The 13,927-nt window shown below is 43.3% G+C and overlaps 1 protein-coding gene across 1 annotated transcript in view; it reads right to left on the bottom strand.

Moving 5' to 3' along the window:
- LOC126470197 (catenin delta-2) overlaps positions 1–13,927 on the bottom strand; it is a 494,830-nt gene that overhangs the window by 287,266 nt on the left and 193,637 nt on the right. Inside the window, exon 2 of the mRNA XM_050097862.1 lies at positions 5,311–5,371. The gene's annotated coding sequence lies outside the window, so the exon portion shown is untranslated. The remainder of the gene's footprint in view (positions 1–5,310; positions 5,372–13,927) is intronic.

The following is a 13,927-nucleotide window of genomic DNA, read 5'->3' as shown; positions in this document are numbered from 1 at the left end:
CCTTAGCAGTTAAGTCCCATGAGATTTCACACACATTTGAACATTTTTTGAACCAATCTCCCTGGATTTAGACCCAATCGAGAAACTGTGGGACCACCTCGATCGAGCTGCTCATGCCATGGATCCCCAACGAGAAACGTAGCGCAGTTGGCCGTGGCCCTGGAGTCAAGCATGGCTTCACATCCCTATAGTACCTTCCAGAACCTTACCGACTCTCTTCCTGCACATGTTTTGCGCTGCGAGAGGTGATTATTCAGGCTTTTGACATGTGGTCATATTAATGTGACTGGTCAGTGTAAAAGAACGATACTGTATTTTTTTAAACCACAAAGAGGCGTAAAACAGCTCGACGAAGTATGTTTGATGAACAAAGGAATGTCATGAAGCAAGAAAAGACTGCACAGGCAATTCCGAACTGACAGTAAGTTCCGTAATTCTTGAAAATAGTCTTAAAAAGAATCTGTGGAGAGTACTGAGCATTTTGAGTAGCATGTGAATAAAACTAACTGAGTTTCCCATTCAAAAAAAAATGAAGGCTAACATTACAACACCTCAGTGTCAGTTAAGCTGATACTGTTATCCTGCTGTGGCAAATTTTGATTAAAAAAAAGTTTCAAATGGCTCCAAGCCCTATGGGGCTTAACATCCGAGGTCAACAGTCCCCTAGACTTACAACTACTTAAACCTAACTAACCTAAGGACATGACATCACACACATCCATGCCCGAGGCAGGATTCGAACCTGCGACCGTGGCAGCAGCACGGTTCCGGACTGAAGCGCCTAGAACCGCTCATCCACAGCAGCTGGCTTTTGATTTTCAATAAATTTTTGAGAAGGTAGGCATTTCTCAAGATATTAAACAAAATTTTTTCACGTTTCAGTAACAACTGCACACAAATAGCTCAAGAGACAGAATTTTGAGTGTAGGAGGGCGTGCATCCGTAGAGGAACGTAGCAATACTCGAAACAGAAATTGGGAGTGACTGCGTTCGCTTCCTCATATTTACAATCCGACTTTTGTCATTCTTTTTTCTCGTCGTTAAATGCGAGGCATCCGTGTGGGCGCTACCTATCCCAAACCTCCTGACATTTAGTTAAATATCACAGCCTAACCGGCTGTTTAACTCCAATCCCAATTAGAGTAATGTCATGTGTCAGCCAAACAGCTGACTTTATCCTTTTCGAAACTGATGGGACATTAATTGTGATAGGTGGAAAAGTAAAAGACATTAAGCAGGCGATGTAGAAAAATAACTGCAGCTGAGTGAATAGATGAGTAAATGTGTGGGGTCCTGCCCACTCGTCTCGTATAGGGTGGCTAAAGGATGCTGCATTTTCGGAATGCTATACAACAATTCAAGCAAATCACATTAATGGTTTTTATTACAAATAAGAAGATTGACAATACTTAACTTTGAATTTACAACGGTGTCGCAAGCGATGGGCGACATGCAAATAAGAAATGTTCTCTGCTATAGACAATGTCCATGTAAGCAATGGATATGGATCACACGTCACTGCTCTCGTCGTGCTCTCCTAGTACTGTGCTGGTCTGCGAGTCCCGATCTGGTACTGTGGTAATACTGTCCGCTCGAGGCTGGCAACAGCGGCGCTTATATTCTCTTCGGTTAGGGGGCGTCCCTGTCGTGGTGCGGTCCTTGTCAGCGGGGTATTGGCTGACGTCGTCTCACCGCTTTCTTTGCTCTTGCGATCTTCGTCTTCGTGCCGGTGCTTGTCGATAAGCCGGAACAAAATGAGCGACAGCAAACTATTTATTTATGTATTTATCGCTGTACATCTGACTCCTCGGTGTTGTGATTCTAAGGCAGGTCTTATATTCTATATATTTCAGTTTGAAACTGCATATGTAATATTGGTGTCTACAACTAAGTTCTACAGCTATATGAAAAGAAAAAAAAAATGTTGAAAAGAAAGAGACCAAGAAGGGCAAAGCAAAAGTAAGAGAAAAAAGAGAACACAAAGCCACAACCACTTGACCCTCGCCGGCCGAAGTGGCCGTGCGGTTAAAGGCGCTGCAGTCTGGAACCGCAAGACCGCTACGGTCGCAGGTTCGAATCCTGCCTCAGGCATGGATGTTTGTGATGTCCTTAGATTAGTTACGTTTAACTAGTTCTAAGTTCTAGGGGACTAATGACCTCAGCAGTTGAGTCCCATAGTGCTCAGAGCCATTTGAACCATTTGAACTTGACCCTCCATCCTTAAACCGTTAAAACAGTCATCAGCAACCTTAAAATTGCTCAGGAGTACTGACTATACAATTATGCTAGGAGATTGAAGTCCGTCCCTGTATTAAACTACTACCAAATGATATTGCGTGGCTAGGCGGCTCTCGGGCCTTAGAATTACTACTTAGGTTCCTACGACTAACTTACTTTTTTTACAGTTGTGTACTCCAAATAAACACATTATTGGTACATGGTTAATGCCATTTAAACAATCCTGTAAATGAACACATTAAATCATTCCTTGATCTACTCATCATCATCCGATTCCGACTCATCATCGTCATCTCCTTTCGAGTTCAGGAAGCCCGAAGAGCTTTTCTCCTTACTGTTCCGTTGTTGAACTGATCCTCGAGACTGTCCTGCTGCAGTAGTTGTTCTTGTACGCATAAGCTCCAAATCTTGTTGCTCTTGACCTGTTGGGTTAACAGGTGTATTAGACCATGCTTCATCAGCATCCCTATGCTCCCTACTGTAAAACTCGTACTACAGTGCCCTTGGTATTTTACTGGCAGCAGATTTAAGCAAGTCCCATCCTTCGATATTTCGACCTACCCTGTCCAAGTTCAGAACATCCAGACCGTTTCCCCTTTCTGGTTGGTGTACTCTACAATGAACTGCTATATCATTTTCTTCAGGTGGGCATCACAGCGGTATATTTGTTAAAGGACATTTTGAAGCTTTCCACCTCGGCTGTTTTTCACAAGTATTCAGTTTATTGACGGCCTTTGTCTGGGCTAAGAATATTCGTGGTGAACGCACGGAGTTTCCGCAGAATATGACACAGTACGAGGAAACAGAGTGAAAATAAGCAAAGTAAAGAATCCTACTTGTCTCAGTGGCAGAGACTATGTTTATTGTTATTATGATAGTGAAGACAGCAGCATTCACTTAAGCACAGGATCTTGAACGTGATACTTCATCTACCTTCAGTCCTAGGAGCTTAAAAAGTTTGACTTCGCTGATTGTTTGATCACCTTGTACCAATACCATATTGATTTTACAAGAATTACACACCAGAAACTGGTTAAATTGCGTTTTATTGCAGTTGAGTGTTAATCTGTTCTGTTCTCTCAAAAGCCATGTGCTAGTCGTCGACTGCCCTATTAGCTAGTAGGGTCGTAGGACAGATGCACATCATTGTATGTTGTAGAATTATGAAACACCTTTTATCCACATTTATTATGACGTTTTTAGAGAACAAAAATTTTCTCTATAAAGAACAACATGGTTTCCGCAAAGAGAGATCTTGCGAAACTCAACTGTCTCTGTTCCCCAATGAGATTCATAGTGCTGTAGATATGGGCGCTCAGATTGAGGCCATGTTCGTCGACTTCAGGAAGGCATTTGACACTCTACCACATTGCCGTTTAGTGAGAAAAAATATCGGGTCAGATTGGTGACTGCATTCAAAATTTCTGTGCAGACAGAACCCAGCACGTCGCTCTTGACGGAACAAAATTGACAGTAGTAAAATGGTTCAAATGGCTCTGAGCACTATGGGACTTAACTTCTGAGTTCATCAGTCCCCTAGAACTTAGAACTACTTAAACCTAACAAACCTAAGGACATCACACACATCCATGCCCGAGGCAGGATTCGAACCTGCGACCGTAGCGGTCGCGTGGTTTCGGACTGTAGCGCCTAGAACCGCTTACCCACTCCGGCCGGCGACAGTAGTAAAGGTAATATTGGGAGAACCCAAACGAAGTGTGTAGAGTCGTTGCGTTTTGGAATGTGGGCTACGTAAATGATCTAGTAGAATGCGTCGGAACCTCTTTAAGGCTTTTCGTAGACGATGCCGTTGTCTATAAGAAGGTAGCAATTCCAGACGACAGTAACGATCCCCAGAAGAGCCTACAGAAGATTGATGAGCGGTGCAGGGACTGTTATCCTGTAGGACCGATAGAAGAGGTAGAGATGATCCAACGAGGAGTGGCGTTTAATCAGCGCGAGAGCGTGACAAAAATGCTCAACAAACTCCAATGGCAGGTGCCACAAAAGAGGCGTTGTGCATCACAGGGAGGTTGACTGCCGAAATTTCGAGCGAGTATCTTTCGGGGAGAGTCGGACAAAGTATAACTTCTCCCTCCCATGTCTCATGAAATGACAAAACGAGAAAATTGCAGAAATTATGTGTAATACAGAGTTTTAACGACAATCATCCTTCCCACGCGCCATTCGCGAACGGAACAGGAAAGGGGGGATCAGTTAGTGATACCAGAGGTACCCTCTGCCATACATCGTCAGGCGGTTTGCGGTGTACTGATCTAGATGCAGAGTAGATTATTTATATTACACTACAGTCAAACAAAAAAAATCAACATGATTGCATGACTTTTGAAATTCGCTTCCTCCGAATAAAATTCCGTATAACAGTATGATAGCTGCAAGATGCATTAGAATTTCCTAGCAAAGAGTGAGTCAGTATGTGCTGTATCTTCTGCTTACTATACTATATGAACGTTTCCCAAGTTCCATGAACAGCATTCTTTTTACTCTTCCACCAAAAATGGTAAGGGTAGAGGAAAATTTCCTTGCGTGGTGCCTTCGAAATTACTGACGCCGTCATCGTTTAAACATTTTCAGATATTACATTGTTCCAAAGGCAGGCTATGTAGTTTTTCGTTGCAGTGCTGCGTTACTGAGTCTCATGTTTGAAACCACCAGGAGAATCTGTCTCCCAACATAAACTACAGCACATTGACCAAACCTAAGGTGTTTACGGAATTTTTTTTCCGCGACTGGGAACCATTCTTTTTGAGAAAAAACTGCCAATAATGATACGTCAGATGTAGCCAGAGAATTTCGTTGCCTCTCTCTTAGCCTGTATCACAGCTTATGAGGTGCTATAAAACTCACTGGCTCAGTGGTATACAAATGACAATTTTATAAAGTTTCTGCCCTCCCCCCAACCCCCCCTCAATAAATTTCTGTGGATGCCCATGATGCTATTACTAACTAAACCTTTAAAATATTTTCTCAAATTGCTTTACAGAATATACGAAATGCAATGGTATAAATTACTTTCTAGACGTTGTCTCTGACAGGAAATGTGATCCTTACCTCAGTTGTCCTTATGTGTCCGACAGTGGTAGGCAACAGCGAAGTCAAAAGGAAGCCCACTCTAAAAAGAAAATAAAGATTATGAAACCATCTGGAAGTTTGCAGTAGACTATAAAAAAATATTGATAGTAACATCTTTCATTAGAAATTTTCAGAAAAGCGTTAACTACTGACCGCACCAGGCATAAATAGCTGAAAGCAATCATTGCTGTTCCAACACCTCTCTGCGTCATACATCTGTTCTCCCTATCATTAACCACCTTAGGGTAAAAACAGCAATAAAAAGATTCTGGTAATTTTATCGTAGGATGTTTTATCGTAGGATGTTTCTAGGAACTCTGTCAAGAAAGACAATTCTCTTCCCAAATTTTCCCCTTAAATCCAGTAAGAATTCAGTCCAACTTCTTCACTAGAGAGAGGAAGAGGTGATTCCATTTTGTTTCCTTTCCAGAGTTAGCCTGATGCTGTCTGGTGGACTTTTAAACCACGGAATTATATTTTCGGACGGTGCTGACAAAAAAAAAAAAAAAAAATTGTGCGCTTCAGCAACCATGTATTTTGCCAACAGAAACAGTTCATAACATTTCCTGTTTTTTTGTATTACAGCTAAGAAATTGCCATAAATCAGGAACATTTTGTTTTTCGCCACCCATAGCATCAAACACCTCTTGTAAATTTAGAGTTTCTGAAAGTTTGCGGGACTGTGATGAATGAGTAGGCATTTCGTACAAAAAGTGAGAAATACAAGAAAAGAAGATAGTAGGGATACTCTATACCATTATAGGGAAGGAAGTTCCGCAATACGCAAAGTTACAGGAACATGACGAGCGACAATACAGCCCGTGATCAACACGATGGAACTTCAAATTTGCATCACAGACTAAGGAAGACAGGGGCGGATCCGAAAAATCGGGTGATATATCTTGTGAAGAAGCACGCAGGTACAGCCTCCACTGAAATTTCCGCACTGTTCGCCGAGTATCACAACTCAGATACGTTGCTTATCATTGTTAGACAGAGAGCCATAAGTTCTGCAGCTGAACAAGAGACAGCGTGAAAAATTACTTGCAATGGGCTTGGACGTTTGAAGGGAAATCAGTAACATCTTAAGGGTGCATCGCATGCGAAATTACGCAGTAATACACACATCAGAAAAAGTTTTGCATCACCCCCGTTCCCAGAAATCCTGAAGATAGACGTTGACTGTGGATATTATATCACAGAGACAGTCCCTTTGACTGTTCAGAGATGTCATTAAACCCGCCCAAAAATGTAAACAACCATGCATGAGCAGCGCCTGCTTAGACGGAGGGGGTCCGACAGCCGATCAGTTTCAGTACTGATGAATAATTATTAGCTATTCATGGTAACGTGGATGGTTGGATGGTTGCGTGGGAAAAGAGATTATGCAGGGATCAGGAATTTGCTGCAGGACTTGAGAAAGGTTTGTGAAGCGAATTGGATGTGTTTGCAATATGAGTTCAACGTGATGAAATCAGAGGTGAGGTGCTGCGTAATGGAGCTTGGATTTATGGAGGGAACAGGAAAATAAGAGGCTATACCTAGCACTAAGGGTGTATTTCTGCGTGAACCAGGAAGCAGGCGTCAGTGAAAGTTAAATTGGAACAGGATATGGAGTGTGTGGAAGTGTAGAGGAGTAGGTATTTGTTGGCAGAGGCGCGACAGCAGTCCTGCTACTCAAGTTTCCGAGTTGTATAGAATTTATGGATGTGCTCTGTAAATTCGAGTACCAGTGCGCATGATAAATTGGCAGGTGTAGAAGGAGAGGTACATATAAAAGGAAAGGCAAAGAGCATGGCGCTGTCGAACATGCAGGGAGGGGCATAAGTAGGGAGATGTCAAATAAGAAATTTTTGTATGTGAATAATGGTGGTTGACTTCATTCTGTTATTGGTTTTAACCTATTCGGAATTTTAAGTTAGGAAGTAGAGTTTTCAAGCTAGTTTGCACTCGAATATTAATCAAGATATTTTAGTGTATAAGTAAGTAAAATGAGATGCATGTCTATGGAGAAATAAAGACCTGGAGAAGGCATCGAACAATTCGGAACTTGTTGCAATATTTTCATTATTACAGTTTGCACCAGATGATATAACTGTAAGTGCTCATAAGCCGGAAGAAAGCATGTTGATACAGCAACTATTGTATGATTTCTTCATTTCACAAAATAGGCTTGCACAGTTGCATCAGCCCCACAAGAAGATCTCTTTATGCAAAAGAAAGTCCGGTGGATGTGGATGAGGAAATCATACAGATTGTGATGAATGAGACTGATGCTAACGTTAGTACAAGTTTTAGCTGTATTATGGAGGTAGGTGGTAAGGGTAAAGTTCTTAACAGAATGGCTGTATAAATGTAGGGGAGGTATCGTGAAGGAAGACATTTTCCCGTATCAGCCGTGGTCTCTCTCTCTCTCTCTCTCTCTCTCTCTCACACACACACACACACACACACACACACACACACACAAACTATTATTGTGGAGATACCGCGGAGTTAATCGGCTGAAAGATAACGTCGGGAATTAGAGGAGCAATAACGGTGCAATGTAGGTGGAAGGCATGGGATTCCGTGGTGTTTCATTGAGGATAAACACGAGGAGCTCATTGAACAGTACAATATCGATGACAGTAGTTTATGTTCCTTTTGTAAAGGTTCAAGCTAACATCCTCGTTATTAAGCGACCCTCAAAGGACTGTAGCAACATCACGCGAATTATTAGGGACTGAATATTAATGAACTTAAACAGCAAGCGAGTGTATCCCACATAACATGAAAATCTCATGTCCTTCATAAACGGTTTATGATATCGGTACAAGTTTTTCGACAATGGTAGGACCCAAATAAGTGGTCCGGGATGGTTAATAATCTCTTTTTTAAATCTGCTGTGATACTGGACAGATCTGTGTTTCTTTAACGGAATGAAATACTTTTCCAACAGCATTCAATGGCCGTTGCAAGGAGGAGCACCGTGCTATAATTCTTGATAAAGTTAGCAGTGAAACATTTGTTAAAATTATTCGGGATATGTGCTAAATTTGTGGCAGAAATGTGCCAGAGTAGCACAGTTTTAGTGTATTAACCGATGTTTGGCTACCAATGTAGGTGAAACTGCGATGACCCAGCAGAGTTAGACTTCATGTTTAGCACATCGTAGCTACTTTAAATAACAATGATAATAATAAAATTTCTCAATTCATAACATGCATTATATCACTGTATTTCTCTCCTGAAATACCAAATGAAATATTTACAGTGATCCACTAAAAACAGAAAACACAGTTATTTCAATATATCGCTACCTAAAAAATATAAAGATAAAAAAGTACTCGCCGTCTTGTGGAATATGACGAGTAAAAAGTCTATTTTCGACGTCTTGAACCATTTATGAAATATCTATGGTGATCGCGTTATGTAGTATATATATCGGAGGAAAGGTCAGTGCGGAAATACGGCTACTTTGTGCTTTGTAAAAATTTCAGCATTGCTTAGCAAGAACTGTTCTACACAAGCAAGCTGGCTGGAGCAACCGAGAGCCAGCACAGTGTTTATGGAGCGAGTGTAGAGCTGAGTGTGTGGACAGCGGGGAACGCCCTCTCCTTTGCACTCGAGGCCTCTTGTCGCGCGGCAACGGAGAACGTCAATATCAACAAACGGGCTGCCCGCTGCCCCGAGCCAGAGCTAAGAAATGAGGCGTGGCTCGAACTCACCACAGGTCTCTATCTAATCGCCCTACGAAAAGCGTTTACCCTGTCTGCTAGTCGGCACAGCATCAAGAGCGACAGCTGAACTGAAAATCAGCTCTAATCTCATGGTAGAGGGAAGGTTACTGTACTGGACAGGGCGTCAGTTGGATTCCACGTCGAATATGTATATATGTATAACTATCGCCCTTGTAGCTACAGTTTATCGTAGGTAGGAGGAGGAACGAAGGATACCACGTAAATGGAAAACAAAAATATTTTATGCTCGCTTATGATGACTTGTCTAGAGACTGAACAACTCCGCTGTAGGAAAACGTACGGATGGGACATTAGAGTTTAATGTCACGTCGATGACGAGGACATTAAAGAAGGGCCACAAGCTCCTACTAGGGAAGGAAATCAGCTGTGTCATTTTCAAGGGCACTATCCGAGCCTTTGCCTAAGTGACTGAGGGAAACCACAGAAGAACTAAGTCTGGATGGTCGCAGAGGTATCGGAACCGCCCCCCCTCTCCCCTCCCCCAAATGCGAGTGTTTTACAACTGAGCCACCTCTCGCGGTTACTCTGTGAGAACCATCATTCTTATGAACTCAACTTGCTCTATTAGTTCATAAGGTCCAAAGGCAAGAGTTAGCTGAGCTGAGACCGATATCTTGTTTTTTGACTGCAGGTAAGCCTGACGGAATTCCAGTCAGATTTTGTATTGGTTCAAATGGTTCAAATGGCTCTGAGCACTATGGGACTTAACTTCTGAGGTCATCAGTCCTCTAGAACTTAGAACTACTTAAACCTAACAAACCTAAGGACATCACACACATCCATGCCCGAGGCAGGATTCGAACCTGCGACCGAAGCGCTCGCGCGGTTCCAGACTACAGCGCCTAGAACCACTCGGCCATCCCGGCCGGCGGATTTTGTATTGAATACGAATAGGAATCGGTTCGGTTCCCACTTCATATTTATCGAGAATCTCTTGCGCAGCGAATAGTCCAGTGTGACTGGAAAATAGTGCAGGCTACTCCTATTTACAGAAAGGGTGAACTATCGGAAGCTCAGAATTACAGACCGTTATCGCTGTTGTCTGTATGATGCAGGATCCTGGGGCATATTAAAAGCTCAGCTACTGTGACGGTCCTGAAGGGAACCAAGCTCCTCACAAAGAAGCTGCACTGATTCAGGAAAAAGCCATCCGTGTGATACACAGCTTCTTTATTCATCCACAACATCTTGCTAACACTAGATAAAGGTGAATAGATACATTCTCCCTTCCTAGATTTCCGAAAGGCGTTCCACATCGCACCACCCGGTCGACTGCTAACCAAGAAACGATTATAAGGAGGATCTTCGCCAATATGTGATTTGCCCGAGGACCATAAGACTAGTGCAAGGCTTCACAGTAAAAGTGTTTCGGGAGTAGACCGTGGCCACAAGTCTGCGAACAGCAAGCACTCTATCTCCTCCATCGTCACAGGGAAGATTGGTTCAAATGGCTCTGAGCACTATGCGACATATCTTCTGAGGTCATCAGTCGCCTAGAACTTAGAACTAATTAAACCTAACTAACCTAAGGACATCACACACACCCATGCCCGAGGCAGGATTCGAACCTGCGACCGTAGCGGTCGCTCGGCTCCAGACTGTAGCGCCCAGAACCGCACGGCCACTTCGGCCGGCCACAGGGAAGAGGATGAAGATTTTTGTAAATAAGGAAATCGAATCTGACCCAAATGCCTGGAGAAATGTAGAATGACTTTATGTTGCCTGTCGCACTACGGATATTCAAGCTGTAAATCAGCGCGAATTCAGTACTCGAAGACATTTATTTTTCCATCCAGCTACGCTACGAATCTGGACTTTTTTTCCCCTGTGTGACTGACTCTGCGTCTGTTGATACATAAGCTAATAAATTCCTTGACAAACATACATTTTTTACACTTTCTTTAACACTGGTAAGAATTTCACATCCACCTATGTGCCCGTGATGCCTACACGTTCAAAGAGCGCTAGAGAATATGCAAAGGAACTGATGACCTTAGCAGTTAAGTCCCATAATATTTTACACACACAGAATATGCAACAAAATATTCAAAAATGGTTCAAATGGCTCTGAGCACTATGGGACTTAACATCTATGGTCATCAGTCCCCTAGAACTTAGAACTACTGAAACCTAACTAACCTAAGGACAGCACACAACACCCAGCCATCACGAGGCAGAGAAAATCCCTGACCCCGCCGGGAATCGAACCCGGGAACCCGGGCGTGGGAAGCGAGAACGCTACCGCACGACCACGAGATGCGGGCAAAATATTCAGGAATTGCTCTGAACGTCGTGTATCATAACCTATGCGTGACACATGATTGTCATGTTTGATAACAGCACCATGTGACACTTCTACCTGGCTTGGACATAAATGCTCAGCTGCGACTGCCAAGGATTCTGTTACTAAATCACCATCTTGCAGCGGTTCGTTCGGCTCCCTCCGTCGGATGTTCGAGTCTCCTCGGGCATGGATGTGTGTGTTGTCCTTAGCGTAAGTTAGTTTAAGTTAGATCAAGTAGTGTGTAAGCCTAGGGACCGATGACCTCAGCAGTTTGGCCCCATAGGAACTTACCACAAATTTCCAAAAATTACCATTTTTGAAAGGACGCAAAGATTTTACTAAAGGTGGTGCCGTTTTGTAGCTCGACCAAACGGCAGACTCACTTGATTTTTCTCCCTATTCTTCCTCCGCCTTAAAGGAGCCTTTTAAGTTTTAAACCTTCTTGCATATTTTCAGGTCATTCACATTTTCAGTTTCCGTATTCTCTGATGTGGTAAGACATGTAATGCGTTTGTAAAGTCAACTTCCTGAAAGTATTCGGTGTCTTATGGTACACTAAACATTTTGCCGGCCGGGGTGGCCGAGCAGTTCTAGGCGCTACAGTCTGGAACCGCGCGGCCGCTGCGGTCGCAGGTTCGAATCCTGCCTCTGGCATGGGTGTGTGTGATGTCCTTAGGTTAGTTAGGTTTAAGTAGTTCTAAGTTCTAGGGGACTGATGACCTTAGAAGTTAAATACCATAGTGCTCAGAGCCATTTGAACTAAACATTTTGGGAACCTATATTTTTGTGTAAACGATAAGATTCCTAGCACTGCAGATTGAAATACGAAAACACTGTAGGTGTGGCACAGTGCTGTCTCGCTAGTGCTGCTATCAGGTGGCCCCACTGTTAAAACTGATCCTGTCCGATTTCACAGTTGGAGCGTCACATGTGTTGTCGTGACCGTTTTAATGCGCGCGCAACTGTTCTGCTCGCGAGCAAGTGCCTGAGCAAACGCGGGTACTCAAAGCTCAAAATTAGTCAGTTGTTAAGACCTAGACCGATAGAACTAGTAGAACTGGACGCCGAGTGTTCCACTGAAACGAAATTTCTGGATGTGCCCCAACGAAGCACAATAGGACAGAGTAACATTGCCAATGTACATAAACGATTCATCAGACAAGACTAGCAGCAGTAAAACGTTTTTAGCTCACAGTTCTGCTATGTAGAGGAAAGTATTGTCTTGTATAATCGTAAGAAATTGTAGAAAGGTTTTGACAAAATTTACACACGATTGAATGAATAGCATTTCTCTTTAAATGTGGGTGAATGTAAGAAATGCCTGCAATAAAAAGAAAGAACACGGTAGATTAATGGTGACCATCTTTAGCATGTCAAGTGCTTTTCTTGTTCCTCTTTGCGTTATCCCGATTCTCTTCGAGGTCGGGATTGTTCTAGATGGTGGCCTGATGCCGCCACCACTCCCATCGGTATACGTACACTGCCTGACAAAGAGAAGTCAGGTAGTCAAGTACCCTAAAGACGAAGAGAAAATGAAATAAAACTTCACGGATTGAGAGAGTCTGACATGTTATTTCAGTGATAGCTAAATCGAGTAAAATGTACAAAGAACTTGGCAGTATGAGATCAGTCATCAGTATGACGTTCCGTCTCCTCTGGCCTGGATGCACGCACTGATTCGGTTGGGGAAAACTGCCATTTAAGTCCCCCCTGAGGCAAGCTGGTTCACAACTGTTGTAACTGGTCATTCATATCCAGGACAATGGTACTGAGACAGAACTGACGTCTTCTTTGTTAGGAACAGTTCTGGGGATGTCACTGAACGGGATTACCAAAACATCGCGTAGACAGTCCATAGAGACACAGGCCGTGTGTAGGCGAGCATTGTCCACGATACTATCGCATGAGAGGTAATGCATGAGAAATCAGGATGTCCATGATGTACTTTTGTACCGTCAGAATTCTCTCAATCACTACTAGCCTTGGCCTGAATTCATAGCCCGATCGCTCTCCACTCCATAACGCCAGGAACAACAACGTTCCGGTTCTCTAAAACACTGGAAGAATGGGACCTCTGCCCTGTTCCCTACCATACTTGCAGACGATGGACATCTGGGGTAGAGCAGAGCCACAATTCATAGCTGAACGCAATGCGACGCTATTGGTCAGTAGTTCAGGCTTCGTGGTCACGGCAATACTCCATAAGCGACAGTTTTTGTTATGACAGTAACGGTAACCTACGCATTGGACGAGAAGACAATTCCGTAGTCCAGCTGGTGCTAGTCGCCGATCAATGATGCGGAATGACACAGATTGTTGTAGAGAGTTCAATACTTGTACTCGGATGGCAGGAGCAGATTTGCAGGAGTTGCGAGTACTTGGTGTAGAATACAGGGATCCTCCCTTAGTGTAGTCAGATGTGGTCGACTAGAACCTTGACGACGAGTATGACTGCCCTCACGTTCCCATGCAGCCCAACATCAGGCTACTATAGCAACCGAATGTCCTACAGATCTGGATGTTGCATGATTTGACAGCAGGCCAAATGGAGACCCACAATGACGCCACC

Source organism: Schistocerca serialis, chromosome 3, assembly GCF_023864345.2.
Source record: "Schistocerca serialis cubense isolate TAMUIC-IGC-003099 chromosome 3, iqSchSeri2.2, whole genome shotgun sequence".
Classification (NCBI taxonomy): domain Eukaryota; kingdom Metazoa; phylum Arthropoda; class Insecta; order Orthoptera; family Acrididae; genus Schistocerca; species Schistocerca serialis.
This window is presented reverse-complemented; position numbering and strand designations above follow the sequence as displayed.